Source organism: Corvus brachyrhynchos, unplaced genomic scaffold (genome assembly GCF_000691975.1).
Source record: "Corvus brachyrhynchos isolate BGI_N302 unplaced genomic scaffold, ASM69197v1 scaffold103, whole genome shotgun sequence".
Classification (NCBI taxonomy): Eukaryota; Metazoa; Chordata; class Aves; order Passeriformes; family Corvidae; genus Corvus; species Corvus brachyrhynchos.
This window is the reverse complement of record NW_008237436.1, coordinates 4,813,741-4,827,107: the sequence shown is the minus strand read 5'-3', so window position 1 is coordinate 4,827,107 and position 13,367 is coordinate 4,813,741. Positions and strand designations below refer to the sequence as shown.

At 45.2% G+C, this 13,367-nt stretch overlaps 1 long non-coding RNA gene across 2 annotated transcripts in view; it reads left to right on the top strand.

Moving 5' to 3' along the window:
- Positions 1 to 6: 6 nt before the first annotated feature.
- LOC108446004 overlaps positions 7 to 13,367 on the top strand; it is a 35,457-nt gene continuing 22,096 nt past the window's right edge. For both annotated transcript variants that reach the window (XR_001861110.1, XR_001861112.1), the window contains exon 1: positions 7 to 7,530. This is a non-coding gene — a long non-coding RNA (uncharacterized LOC108446004). The remainder of the gene's footprint in view (positions 7,531 to 13,367) is intronic.

Sequence of the window (13,367 nt, the reverse complement as noted above, 5' to 3'; positions counted from 1 at the left end):
GCAGCAGCAGCAGCTGCATCTCTGTCTCAGGCAGTTTGCAGGGAGGAATCACTTCACTTTGCAGCCCTGCCCCACAAATACAAGAGAGCAGAGTCTCGAAGCACAGATTGAGCAAGGAGCTGACATCGCTTCATCAGGAGCCCAAACCCCCTTGTGCTGTGACACAGAGAAGGGGTGGGAGTGACAGGCATTCCCTGCTCATCCCCGAGCCCAGAGCTACCACTTAAAACAGATGTCTGTGTGAAAAAGGCCTCACACCTGCCAAACCACTAGCCTCAAGCTTCCTTCCTTGTTTCTTCAGGCCTCAGAATAATAACAGCATTTGTGCAATATGTGCTGCGGCCTGTGGTTTTCTCTTGTCCCTGTACACATGCTATTGAACCTCCCTGGAGCTAAAAATCAGACAGCAAAGCCTTACAAGATGGGAGAAAAGAGGTGAATGATGAAGTAATGTGCACCCTGCTCAGTGGGGTTCACTTTTCAACACCAAAAAAAAAAAGGAGGAAAAACATAGGTCAGTGTTGCAAACCACGCTGGAGAGGCATTTGAATCTGATAAATACTACAAGCACCTCATTTGCACATATTCTGCAGAGCACTAAACTAGAAAAATAATCCGTTAACAGGAAAGTCATCTTGAATCGGAAACTTTCAAGATTTCATTTTTAACTGCGGTGAGAATTTAGCGTTTTATTGCTGCTTTGCTTTTGGTTCCTGTTTTTGCTAGCATTGAGAAACGAGGTGCCTTAGGAAGCCGCATGGTGTGTAACAGGCAGGAGCAGCCTGTATACAAAGGAAGGAAGATGATGTGGCAGAACATTGTTGAGGAAAGATCCTGTTTGTACAGGGAGCTGGAGAACAGTAAACCAGAACAGAGCAGGGATGCAGAACTGAAAGGAAATCAACCCAAAATGCTCTTGAATCCTGTTTGTGTGCAAGAGCCCACTAGAGTCACCAAAACAATTTAAAAATCAGGCTTGTCTCTTCTCTGATTTCTTATTCTATAGTGGAGCACAGGAGAGAGGAGAAGAGAGGAGAAGAGAGGAGAAGAGAGGGCAGACATGCTAGCTTGAATTCCCTTGCCAGTCTTTCCTCCCAGTGCAGTCCTGCAGCAGTGTCTCCAGCAGCAGTCAGGTTTGCATCAAAACTGTCAGAGCTGACCAAAAGTTTCTTAACAGTAATTCCTAACTGTGTTTTATCCTAGGGACACTTCTTTGAGGAACAACTTCTGGAAAGGTCCTGACTACCTTTGTGATTTTTTGAGATATATTAAAAAAAAATCTGTTCTTTTTTGAAACAATTAACTAATCTGATGAGCTTCAGTTCCTGATAAATATTTGCCTGTTCTGCAGATGCTGTATGTGTAGCAGAGGGAAGAGACTTCCCCGCAATATGTGCCCATTTCAGGTCACATACTCTTTTGTTAGCCCTTTTAAGGCATAGCCACTTGAGATCATGACATTCTCGAAATAAGTCTCTAATACGATTTTCAATAAACTAATCTTTTCAAAGTCATATCAAACATCTTGATAACAGGGCATCTTGTCCCTGCAACAGGAGGATTAGCCTGTGAGTAATCTGGGTGGTGCTGCAGCGTCTGGGTTTTTTTAATTGATTCAAGTGGTTTATGGTCAAATTTAAGAGACCAATACATGCAAATCCTGCATCCAAACCCAAGCATTTGTAGTTACTTTTTGTTTGTATGTAACCTTCTTGCTTTGGTATGAGCAACTTTGATCTTTGATACACTGACAGCTTCCTGCAGTAGGTGGAAGAGACATTCTTAACTGTGTCTGCAAGCTGCATCAAGAGTTTATCAAAGTTGCTGACTCCTAAAATTTAGGCGAGCAGTGCCACAGCACATACTATAAATGACCTTTTTCTCCTGGCCTGCTGGCTGTAAACAAGCTTGATACAAACCTAGGCAAGGAAAGCTCCATGCTAAGGTGTTTATTGATTTCTTTGTGTTGTTGATCTGGTGGTGTGGGTGGACCCTGCTGAAGTCCCCTATAAAAAAGGCAGTGCATGAAAATGCCTCTCCCATGAAATTTGGAATAATTTTAATTGCAACAAGCCAGAGATATTCTAACACATATCAGAGGCGTCCTGGACCTGAGCAAAGAATAACGTGATTCTTATCCCAAGGCACGCAAAATGCAGTCAGCCAGTGCTGAGTGGCGAGTGAATCACTGATTCAATGAGCTTCAGTTCCTGATAAAATGTCTGGGAGAGAAGTAACTGGTCAGAGATGTTCTTCTAGGCATTGAGAGCCTAGAAAGCCTCTTTCCTTGGGCAATTTCCATGGGGAACTTGCCTGGTTTGTGCTTTTCTATGGCTGATGAATGATGTTACTGGGTAATTTTGGTCATTCTAATAGCAGGTGCAATACAGGTGGGACAAAGGGAAAGTAAAGGGGGTAAAACTTCCTCCCTTGTTTTAGATACATCATCTCCTGCTCCTCACAATGTGGCTGGCACCACTCACTCTCTGTGCTGATGGGGTGAGGTGAAGAGACACTGGAGACAACCAAAGCTCTTGTGCACAGCTGCAGCAAGGTGGGACAGTGCCACAGGCTCCATCAGGTCTCCCTGCCAGGCATGGTGAGGTGCTGTATGGCATGGGGATCCCCAGACATAGTAAGGTGCCATGTGGCCAGGGGATCTCAGGGCTGGGGGGCTTGTGGGCAGGTATGGGCTCCAGGCAGCAAATCCTGCCTTCCCATGTGGCCTACATATGAAATCAGGGATGTGTTGTGTATATATATATCCAAGTGACGTCTCCTAGAGGTCCCATCCCATGCTGAGGACACGCAGGATGTATGCCACCCCAGCATGCACACAGTCCCTTTCACTACTAGCAGTAAATGACTCAACTCTCAGGCAGCAGCAGTGCTGCAAATTTTAAATAAAAAAAAGCCCCAGCATGGTTCCCAGTCCCTAAGTTCTGATGTCTGAGTATTCCAGGTGGCATCCCAGGTGGGATGGGAGCTTGGACGTGGACTTCAGGTAGCCATCAGCACCAAGATATGTATCTGCAGGATGTGGGTATGGGAAGTGCCTTCCCAGGTCTGCCTCTGCTGCTTCAGGCACACTAAAAGCTTCATAGCGGTAAGGAATGTCCCCTCTTCTCACTGCTTTGGTACATTTGTGCAGCCTCTCTGGGTTTGTATGATGCATGTCTGAAAAGGAAACAGGAAGGAGCTGCAAATGGAAATTTCAAGCTGTCAGCAACAAAGCAAACCCCAAACAACTTCCCATAGCATGGGTGTAAAACCCAGGCTGCACACTTCAGCTTCAAGTGACAGAAGATGCTGAATTTTACACAGAGTCTTCTGAAATCAGCAAGTGCTGGAGATAGAGTGAAAGAAATTACTTTGTCTTGGCTGTATCTGCCCCAGGAGAGGGCCCAGATTCCAGCATCCCTTGGCACAGCTCTACCTATTGCCTCTGAGCCCTCCCTGAGATGCTGCTCCTTAGGCTGGCCACCCTTTTTTGCTTGGAGGTGGCTGTGAGAGAGGAGCTTGCCATGTATAAAAGCTCTGCTGTGCCACTTGCTGATGGGGGAGAGAACATGCCCTGGTCTATTTTGTTCACAGCATAAATCACAGTGTCACATTTGTCTCTTTGGCTTCACTAGAAACGTACCAGAGTTTTAGCCCATAGCTGTATAATGCATGTCCAGCTGCCATGAAAATGCATGTGAATAGAGCAGGGGGAAAGATCTATGATATGAGAGCCTAATACCTGTATTGTCAAATATTTCTGTGTGTACACCATCAGCCCAATCCAGAACCGGTCACCATGAACAGTGCATGGAGGAGTACAGAACTTATGCTGATCTCCAGTTAATTAGTTTCTCACCCAAGGACTGATGAGTGTGTGACCTTGTCCTAGGAAAGAGCCACTCCCACCAGCTACATAATTTCACAAATCCACAAAACAAACAAGTTGCCATTCTGCAAACCCCTCAAACCTATGGAATTCTCATTTCCTGTGAGGTGTGGTTTTCAGGTGGCCAGTGCTGGATTCTTGGATTACTTTGCAAGGCTGAAAGAGCATACACAATACACATCCATCTGAGAATAAAAAAATTAGTGGTGAAAGTGTGCAAGTTTTGCAGACTTACAGTGTCCCACACAGGCAGCTGTTGTGCTGATCTGCATTCGTACAGGTAAAGGCTTCCTTCTGTGCATGTGTGAGGATGAGTGAAAATGTGATTGTCCCATAATACTGACAGTTTGAAAACATAATTTTCTACAGCCATGAACTTTAGACTTGGTAGAATGGACAGAGAGAGGGTAATTTTCCTTGAAAAGACTGGGTAGATGAATAGGGGTTCTTTTAAATAGGATGAAAGTAAGAGAGCAAGGGGTGATAATCATCAGAGTGCTTCACAGTTGGAAAAAAAAGTGTGAGCATTTTCAGTCCATGGGGAGATGAATGGAGACAGAGAGCAAGTCCACAATATGTGAAGGTAGAATCTTCATATGGCATTGCTGCAGGGCTTGTTTTCTGTGCTAGTGGTTCAGGGAACTGGTAAAACTGGACTGGGACAGTAAAGGCTGTAATCCCAAATCATCATTTATAGCCTGCTCGTGTCCAGGCAGACATGTCCATCCCAGCCTTCTCAGATACAGAGAACTGCAGCATTTCACAATCATGGGAAGGGCTTCCCAGCTGCACGATCCGAACGTTTTGAAGTGACACATGGTGCGTTATATTAACTTGGTTCAGACAATCAGCTTTAAACATCTGAATCTGATTTCTTGATGCTAATTCTTCTTGCTCAATCTTTATTTCAGCTGTGTGGAATTCTCAGACCTTTCTGACCCTGACTTATCATTTCCTGATGTTTTGTTGCTAAGTCATTGAGGTTTCAGGGAGGCTGATGTTACTAAAATGTGCACACCTTTGATTGTACGCATGGCTGGCGTATCAGACCGAACTTTTCATATGCTCTGTATATATCACTGTCTGCAGTGCTGTGTGCTCTGCAGTTGCACCATTTGGCGTGCTTATCTGCATGCCCCATTAGTGCAGTCCTCCTTAAAATGTGGTTGTTATTTAAGGCTTTTCAAAAGCTCAGCCTCTGCACAGTACAAAACTTGATCTGAGCCTACGTCCGCTCTTGTCACTCATGTACAGGTTCCATCTGTTCCCCTTTTCCTCTCCCGTTGCTGCTTGCCACATCCAGACCACATGCTGCTTATACATCGTACAATAGAGATTTCTGCACACACACTTTTGAAAATGTGGCTCTCAGTGCTTTATTGTTCACATGTCTTGTTGCTTAAGGCAAGTTTTATCAGTAACAATTTTGTTGTTTACTGGCACGTAGAATAAAAGAGGGTACTGCTAAAATGTGACTGGAGGAGAGTAAAAACACCTTTGATACATCAATTACACAATTTCTGCCAGCTTTCTGATCATTCTCCCCTGCCACCACTTCCCCAAATTCTGTAGTTACCCAAGGATAAAGCAAGATCCTAACATCACTTACAGTGATGTAAGGGCTGCTCCGCTCTGCATGAGGCTGCTCCGTGTTGGTAAAGATTCACCAGCACCTCCCATGCTCCTGTGCCTGGTGAGGAGAGAGGATGGCACCTTCTAGTACTCCCTTCCAGCAAGGCAGCCCTGGTTTCTGCTTTAGATCTCCTTTACAGGTCCCTGGTGGCACCTTGCAAAATGGCCACATTCTTCCATTTGGGGAAATAAAATTTCCTACAGAAACTAGTTCTGGAAGTGGAATCAGTGCTAGGAGAGTCTAGGAAGACACTTCTCTTTCAGGAGCTGAGCTGAGCTCTAGCAGCTCCCCCAGTGTGCAGACTGGAGCAGACCCAGAGGTAAGCAATGACAAGGGAATTAATGCAGGCAGATTCCCTGGGAGCCTTCTCAGGCCCTTCCCATCACACCTCATTCCATACCTGTGGTGAGACTGGAGTATCTGCAAACAGATCGCATTGGCTGCAACTCCCAGTAATGTTCCTGGGTGTCTGCAGGAAGGATGGCACACAGCCCAATACACTGGATTATTGCCACCCAGAGATTTCCCACACCAGGAAAATCTCCAACTGCCCAAAACCTCTGGTCTCCCACCTGGAGAAACCCAAGACCTGCCTATGGTGATGATAATTTCTGTTACTGGGGAAACCCACAAACGGTAGGAATAGACCCAGTTTCTATCAGACACTTGTTCTGATGAAAGCTCCCCTGACAAGTGTGGGCTTCTGACACAGACACAGCCCGCTACTCCCTTTCCAAGAAGAGAGGTGAGCAGCCACACAGCTCCACTTGCATCCTGCACGTTCAACCAGACACTGAAAAAACACCTCAGAACAGGAACATAAAGACCCTTCCATTTCTGTTCATGAACTACAGCCATGGCTCACAGGTGTCTCAGGGCTACTGTTCCACCCTGTGGCTCCCGTCCCACCCAGTCCCCTCTGCAGGTCAGCAAAAGCAGTGAGGAGATTCAAGGTCTCTTCTCCCTGAGAAGGAGTGGGCAGGATGACCAAGCTTTGGTTTGCACCAAAATACTCATCATTTTCAGGTACAATTCACTGAATATTTTGTGTACTGCCCGGTACCAAATTTGAGGCCATTCATTGGTCAGAGAGGAGGCATGAAGGATACGAAAGAAGAGAATGGAGCAGAGCTCTTGGCAAGCTGTTGTAGATTAGAAAGGAGGCAGGTAGGAAGAGAGATGAAGCAAGCGCTTAGAAGAGTTACTCAGGAGAAACAAGGGCTTTAAGTAACATTTGAGTATGGGAAAGAAATCAGTATCCGTAGTTTCCACTGGTGTTTGGAGTGCTAAAAGCAGAAGTGGTTGCTGAAGTCTAAACAGGAATGTGAGGCTGAGCTCTCAGCTTCCTCACAAATCGTATGATTTACAGGCTCACTTGATTTACAGGCTCATGTGCAGAAGAGGTCTTATTTTATGGAATTTCAGGCCTTTTTGAAACAAATTGCTTTGTGAGCAGTGGAACTAATGGCTCTTGGTTTCCTGTGGGTCTCTGACCACTGCTTCATAGTCACCTCTCTTCTCTCCCCTCCTCCTAAAATAAAATAGCTACAATGAGCCCCACTATTCCCTCATTATATGCTCTAAGACCCTTTCCTGGGCTGCAGTCAGGGCCATATATGCTGGCTGGCCAGCTAATGCATAGATGGCCAGCCAGCATGCACACTCACTAGCCAGGTGACTGCTGGCTGCATTTCTTTAACTGAGGTCCCTACTCCTCACATAGCAATCAGTTTGCACAAAATTTAGAGAGAAAATCAGTAGCTTTTGAAATTTCTACCTTTCTGTCCTATGTGAAATCAGGTACAAATTATTGATGGAGCTGGACAGACAGATGGAATCTGAGCTAAAACGGCTCTGTTGTATCCGCTTTGGATGTACATATAGGATATTAGTACAGGTTCTGGAATTCATTTCTCTCTCTCTCTCTCCCTCTTTTCCAGCTATTTTTAACCTGGATGTGTTCTGTGATTTGTTTCCCACACAGCACAGAAAATGGCACAGCTGAGGGGTGAGTGAGTGGTGGCAGAGGGGAAGGGGAAATCAGGGGATGCTTATGTTGGTGCTGCTGCTGAAAGAAGTGCTCATCAAACGATAGCCTCTCAAATCTGTATAATGTGGAGTCCCACACCACCCCACGGAAGAATTGTGACTATAAATATATTCACAGACTTAGTGACTTAGTGCTCAGATAGAGGGCAAAAAGAGCTAGAGAAATTAAAGGAAACTGTAAAAATAACCAGCAGAAACAGCAGCCAGTTTTGAAATGTAATGTTTTCTATCATGGCTCAACATCTTGGTACTGCCCACATTCCTGTGCTTACATCTCAAGACATCCCTCTGCACAGGATCTCATAAGGAAAATCCTGTTTGTGGCAGCTCAGTCTCTGCACAGAGTGTACATCAACTCAGAAACCCTTTATCTGAGCTACTATACATACAAACCTCGAGCTTGAAAGAACAGAGGTTTTATCTGGAAAAACATAGGAAAAAGCTTCTTGAGCAATAATTTACAAAATGAGACCTCTAATTGTGAAGCATTTTTTCAGTTAACTATAGATAATTATAATGTGTGAGATCTGTTTTTTCCCCTGTCTTCTGTTTAACACTGTTTGTTAGACATGAAAGGAAAAGAGGATTAAAAGGAAGAGATGGTATTGTAAACAACCCTTCAGGGGAGGTGGGAAAACAACAGTAACTCTCTCAAACAGAACACAAAGATGCCCTTAGGAAAAGGTTTTCAGTGTCCTGCATTTGAAAGTTAATGAGTAAATTGATGTCAAATATTGCTTTAAGGACTGACAGTGCCATCTTTAAGATCTCAAGCATGCACCTTAACTGAGAAGAGACAAAGGGAATTTTTAATGGGCAATAAATGGACTAATATTTTTGGATGCAAAGCTACAAGCAGGTTAGATCTCATGGGATGTGGATTTGGTTTTACTTCCTGGCACTGCGACTTTATTTTGTTCGTTTGCTTTACACTGTCTTTTGATGAAGCACCGATTTTTCTTTCAAAAAGGAAAAAAAAAAGGTGGTCTCAGTAAATAATCCTCCTTTGAATTATAGTAAGTCCCTTGAGGAATATGGAGTTGGCTGGTTTGGGGGTTGTGTAGGCATGTGCCAGACCATCTCCCCACTATCCTGTTATGCCTCACTTCACACCAAGCTCAAGTTGCTTGGTCATCTCTGCCTCTGCAGTGTTGCAAGACCACCTTGTACAGATGCCTCCTTCACCCAGAGCTACCTGCCAAGAACCTTTCAAGACCCCACTGATGTCCTCCCAACCTTTTATCCACCCAGGGATCCCAAAGCCGTAACACCGGTTCCCAGCTGCCTCTTACTTATCCTCACACCTCAGAAATGCATGGGCCACTTCACAAACCTTTCCTACTCCCCATTTCTCAAAAAACTCCTTTGCCATCACCACAACATTGAGACAGATCTGCTTACACTAGCCTAAGTTGCCAGCCTTAAAAAAAAGAAGAGAGACTCAGCTCCCTAAGTTTAGACACACAGACACAAGGGAGCACATGCTCAGCCTTGAGAGAGCGCATCAATAGCACCTCTACCTCCTTAACATTGCAGCTCTCTGGCTCACTTACCGTATTCCCAAGGGTCAGCCACCACTTTCCAGTACTTTCTCAGTGGATAAAAAACACTTAGTTTAACTCTTCTGCTCAGCTGTTATGCTCTAGCTCTTCCAGAGCAACTAAAACACCAGTCTGCTCACACTTTCATGCCAGACCTTGCCTCTCAGAGCTACAGGCCGTACTACTCCTTGAAACCCTTCCATCCTTCTCCCAGCACTCAACCACCCTCCATGAGACATCCTGACCTCGTGCAGCATCTGCCCTCTGTGCTGGAGAGGTGCCTGTACTCCAGCACAGATTGCATGACTCCTGTCCTTGCAAGCTTGAGTACTTCAGTACTTGGACAGAGGGACAGGCTTGGCTCCTCTGTGTCACCTGCGTCTCTTCTCAAGGCGTTGTTCAATACATTCCCAGTCTCCTCCCTCTCATTAGCTTCTGCGTTAGTCTTGAGCTCATCCCGATCTAAATGACAGGCTGCCAAACAGGCACATAACCTTTCACTTGGCTTCCACCAGAGAATGCAGCTTTGATCTGCTAAGAGTATAACTGAGGCCAGTTCTCATGCCCCATCAGTGATGACAACATGTGAGATCAGCTCTGCTGTGCCTTCTCTTTATCCTTTGGAAGTTACCACCAGCAAGAATGCTTTACACTATCCAAAAGCAAGAACTATGGTTATCTCACCTTTCATACACAGGTACATATATACACAGACATATATACACTGGCTCTACTGCACCCTGTCCCGTTTCTGGCATCATTGTGAGCAACTAGAGCATGAAAGTAGAGAAGCAAGAGGATACTGAGGTGCTCTATGTGTTTATGACAGAGACTGCTTGAACCAGTGGCTGTGTTCTGTGCAGTCCCAGCTAACTGGCACAAGGCTCTAGCCAAGCTTGTTGTGACCCTCTTTGGAAAAGCTGGAGTTCAGCTTTTGTCTGGCTGATAAAGTTGGTATTGTGAAGAAACCAGAAATACAAGTCCTGCTCAAGAGCTATGCTGTGCCCCAGGCAAGAATACGAACACATGCTTCTCCCTCCAAATTACAGTGAAACAATCAGGTATTCTCAGAGCAGCCCCAGGTGGCAAAGCCCTGCTTGCTGAGGTACATGAAGTGTGTACCTCCAAGGGCGACAATGCGAGACTGGGGACAGCAGGAGCAGGTGAACACAAACCCATCTGGATGAAGGGTTCCCCATGGTGCAGAACCAAAGAAGAGTTCAGCACCATGCTTTCTCTAGACGCAAGTCAGATCATCTCGATGCCTTGTTGGATTTGACTCACCAAGAACAGCATCACGTTCACCACAAAGTGAACAGACAAACTGCATGGGCAGGTGTTTGCAGAGAAGCAGATGGAAAAGGTGGGTGCTCCAATATTATAATGGCAAGCATTGAAGAAAGAGGAAGAGTTTGATGAGGGCTAGAAAAAAACCTCAAAATTCTCCTTACCATGCATGAGATCAATTGTACAGCATGGTTAAGTCTGGGTCTTTTCAGTGGCAGGAGGAAAGCTAAAAACTGTGTTGCCATTCCCTGTCCTCATCCAATGCCCAAAGACTCATGGCAAGCATCAATATTGTGTGAAACACCAACCCTAGTAGATATCAATCTAACAATCCTTAAATTCTAGCAAATGACAAATACCATCGCAGTCCAGGGGATGTCCAGTTTCCTAGCTTGTTTCCTGCTCCTTCTGTGCCTTAATTCATGCTAGACATGGATTTATTCTTCAAAAAAAGACATTTGGACTGAACAAAACAGTCCTGTTACCACTCCTGAAAAACCACACTCTGACATCCCTTCCCTCCCACTCCCTTGCTGCAAGTGCAGTGCTGGGCATAAGTCATCTCTCCAAATGCAGGTCTCAAACTCAGAATAAGAAAACCAAACAAACTCCTGGGACTCCGGTTAGCGAACTGATTGAATCTCCACTGACTGTAAAGGGCAAGCTACACCCCAGAACTCACTGACACCTCCCAGAAACCCTGAGGATGCACAATTAGAGACCCAAAGCCAGACCTATAATGTGCTGTAGAAAAATAACAGCTGCTGTGAGGTCCCATGTCCTGCTATAGCAGAGACTCTTTGGCAGGTATTTCAGAGTGAACACATCTAGACCCCTAACACTACTCCCATCCAGTACTGGTGTGTATTTTAACTTGGACAGTGCCCAATCTGCACAGTTAGTGTTTTCCACACAAAAATGCCTGGTTGGTAAACTTCCAAGAAGTTCTATTTTAGATTCAATGAAGAATGGCAGCTTTCCATGGAACTTACTTCTCTTCTATAAGATTCCTAAAAAACCCATTAATTTTCATTTGGAAATGCTACCTGGGGTACCTCATGGATGTCAGAGTTCATTTGTTCTGTCCTTCAGGCAGTGGGATAACTTCATTAAAAGTCCTTTTGTACCTTGAAAAAATACTTAGGGGGGCAAGGAGGGTTACAGAGTGTCCCATCCTTACCTTTTCATTGAACTGCTTTTCCCTCCTCTTGAAGAGAGTGCAGCAGAGGCTCTGCTGTAGACTTCTGAAAATTCATAATTTTTAACACTGTGCTGCTGCTCCTGAGGCTGTATGGTCGCTCACGGCAGTGAAGGATGAGGAACAGAATCACACTTGTGGAGAAGCCACCCCTTATCAGAATACAGATCTGGTGATGTGTGATTGCCTCAGAGTGGGAGATACACACAGATCTTACTGAAAACCTCTTATGCTTCTGCATCCAGGTTCACCTACTTCTGCATAAAAGTTGTCCTAGAGCCTGCAGACCATGTCCTAAATAGCTGAAATTTGCAGGAGCATGCCATCTCCTTATCAGCTCCCACACTGTGATACATTTCTATGCTTGTTTTGTCCCATTCTATGTCTCCAGAGTTCTCATCGAGCAAGAACTGAGCTCCTTCCAAGTTGTTATGATCCTCACTTGTTCACTCCCTCACAAACAGAAATCACTTTGGCCAAAAGCCATGACTGCAATAAGGGCCAGGCACATACATGGGCAGCTTAAAAGCACCTCAGCTTTGGGAAATCCTGCTGGGCTGTAAAAGCTGCCACAAACCCAAATTATATCAAGCAAGGCCTGTCTGATAATTCTTTGGCACAATCCCCAAACCGGCTGAACTGCTTTTTCAAACAAAGTATTTCCAGGTGGGTTATTAGGTCCTGTATCCCTTCCATCTTGTATTCTCTTGTGGTTGAAAAAGACATTCCTTAGAACAAGCTATTTTTAAAAGAAAAGCAAGCAAATATTCTCTTTTATATTTCTGGCTCCTCTAAACCAGAAGGATAGTTTGCAAGACACAAACTGTTCCCACTGAGTAGCACATGGGTCTTATCTGCCCACAGTGTCTGTGCCTGTGCAGGACTTTCCGCTGGGGATATAATTTAGATTTTCACAAGGAGACTGATGCTGGTACAACTACCAGTGTGAACAGTTACGCAAGTATGAAGGGTCATGCTCTGTTAAATCTAGTTTCCCTTCCTGTATTTTTATAGCAGCATCACTGCAGCCACGTTTGAGTCTATGCTGCTTTAATTGTACCAGAGGAGTTAAAAGGAAAGAACTGAGCCAAGCGTGCCCCACAGCTGGTTGCTGGCCGAGCTGTGTGAGTCGCGGTGTGAGGAGGCAGAAGCCTGGCTCCATGCAGCTCTCCCAGCTTCAGATACGCACACTTGGGCTGTTTTACATGTGTGCACATGAGATTCATCCGTAAAGCTTTGCCAAAATAGCTGCACCTACATAAAAGCCATCATGGTGTGAGACAGCAAAGCTTTGGGAGAGCTGGTTTGCTGCACTCCCTGTGATGGATGGGGCAGGTAGAGCATTGGCTGACCTGCTGTTACTTTGGCCCACTGCAAAAATCTATGCCCAAGGTGAACAGGATTGTTGGGAATGGACCACAAGTGGGAGACCTGCAGATCTGTAACTAGATACTGCATGACAGAAGAAAAAGAAAAGACAGGGTTTTCATTTGAAAGCTGTAAAAAAAATAAAAGTGGTTTGTTGGTTGATTTGAGTCTCTGGGGTCTCTGAAGAGAGGTGGAGACAGAACAGCATGAAACACAGAGGTTTCTGTGAGTTAAAACAAACTGTTTCACTTCGAGACGGTTTCAGACAAGATGATTTTGACGTGTGTCTTTGGAAAAAAATAACCCCCCCATGACCAGTAAAACCCGACCAGGCGGCGATCGTCTGGGTCTGGCGCAGAGCTGCGGGTGAGAGGCCTGTCCCCAGGGAGGCCCGCCCGCGGC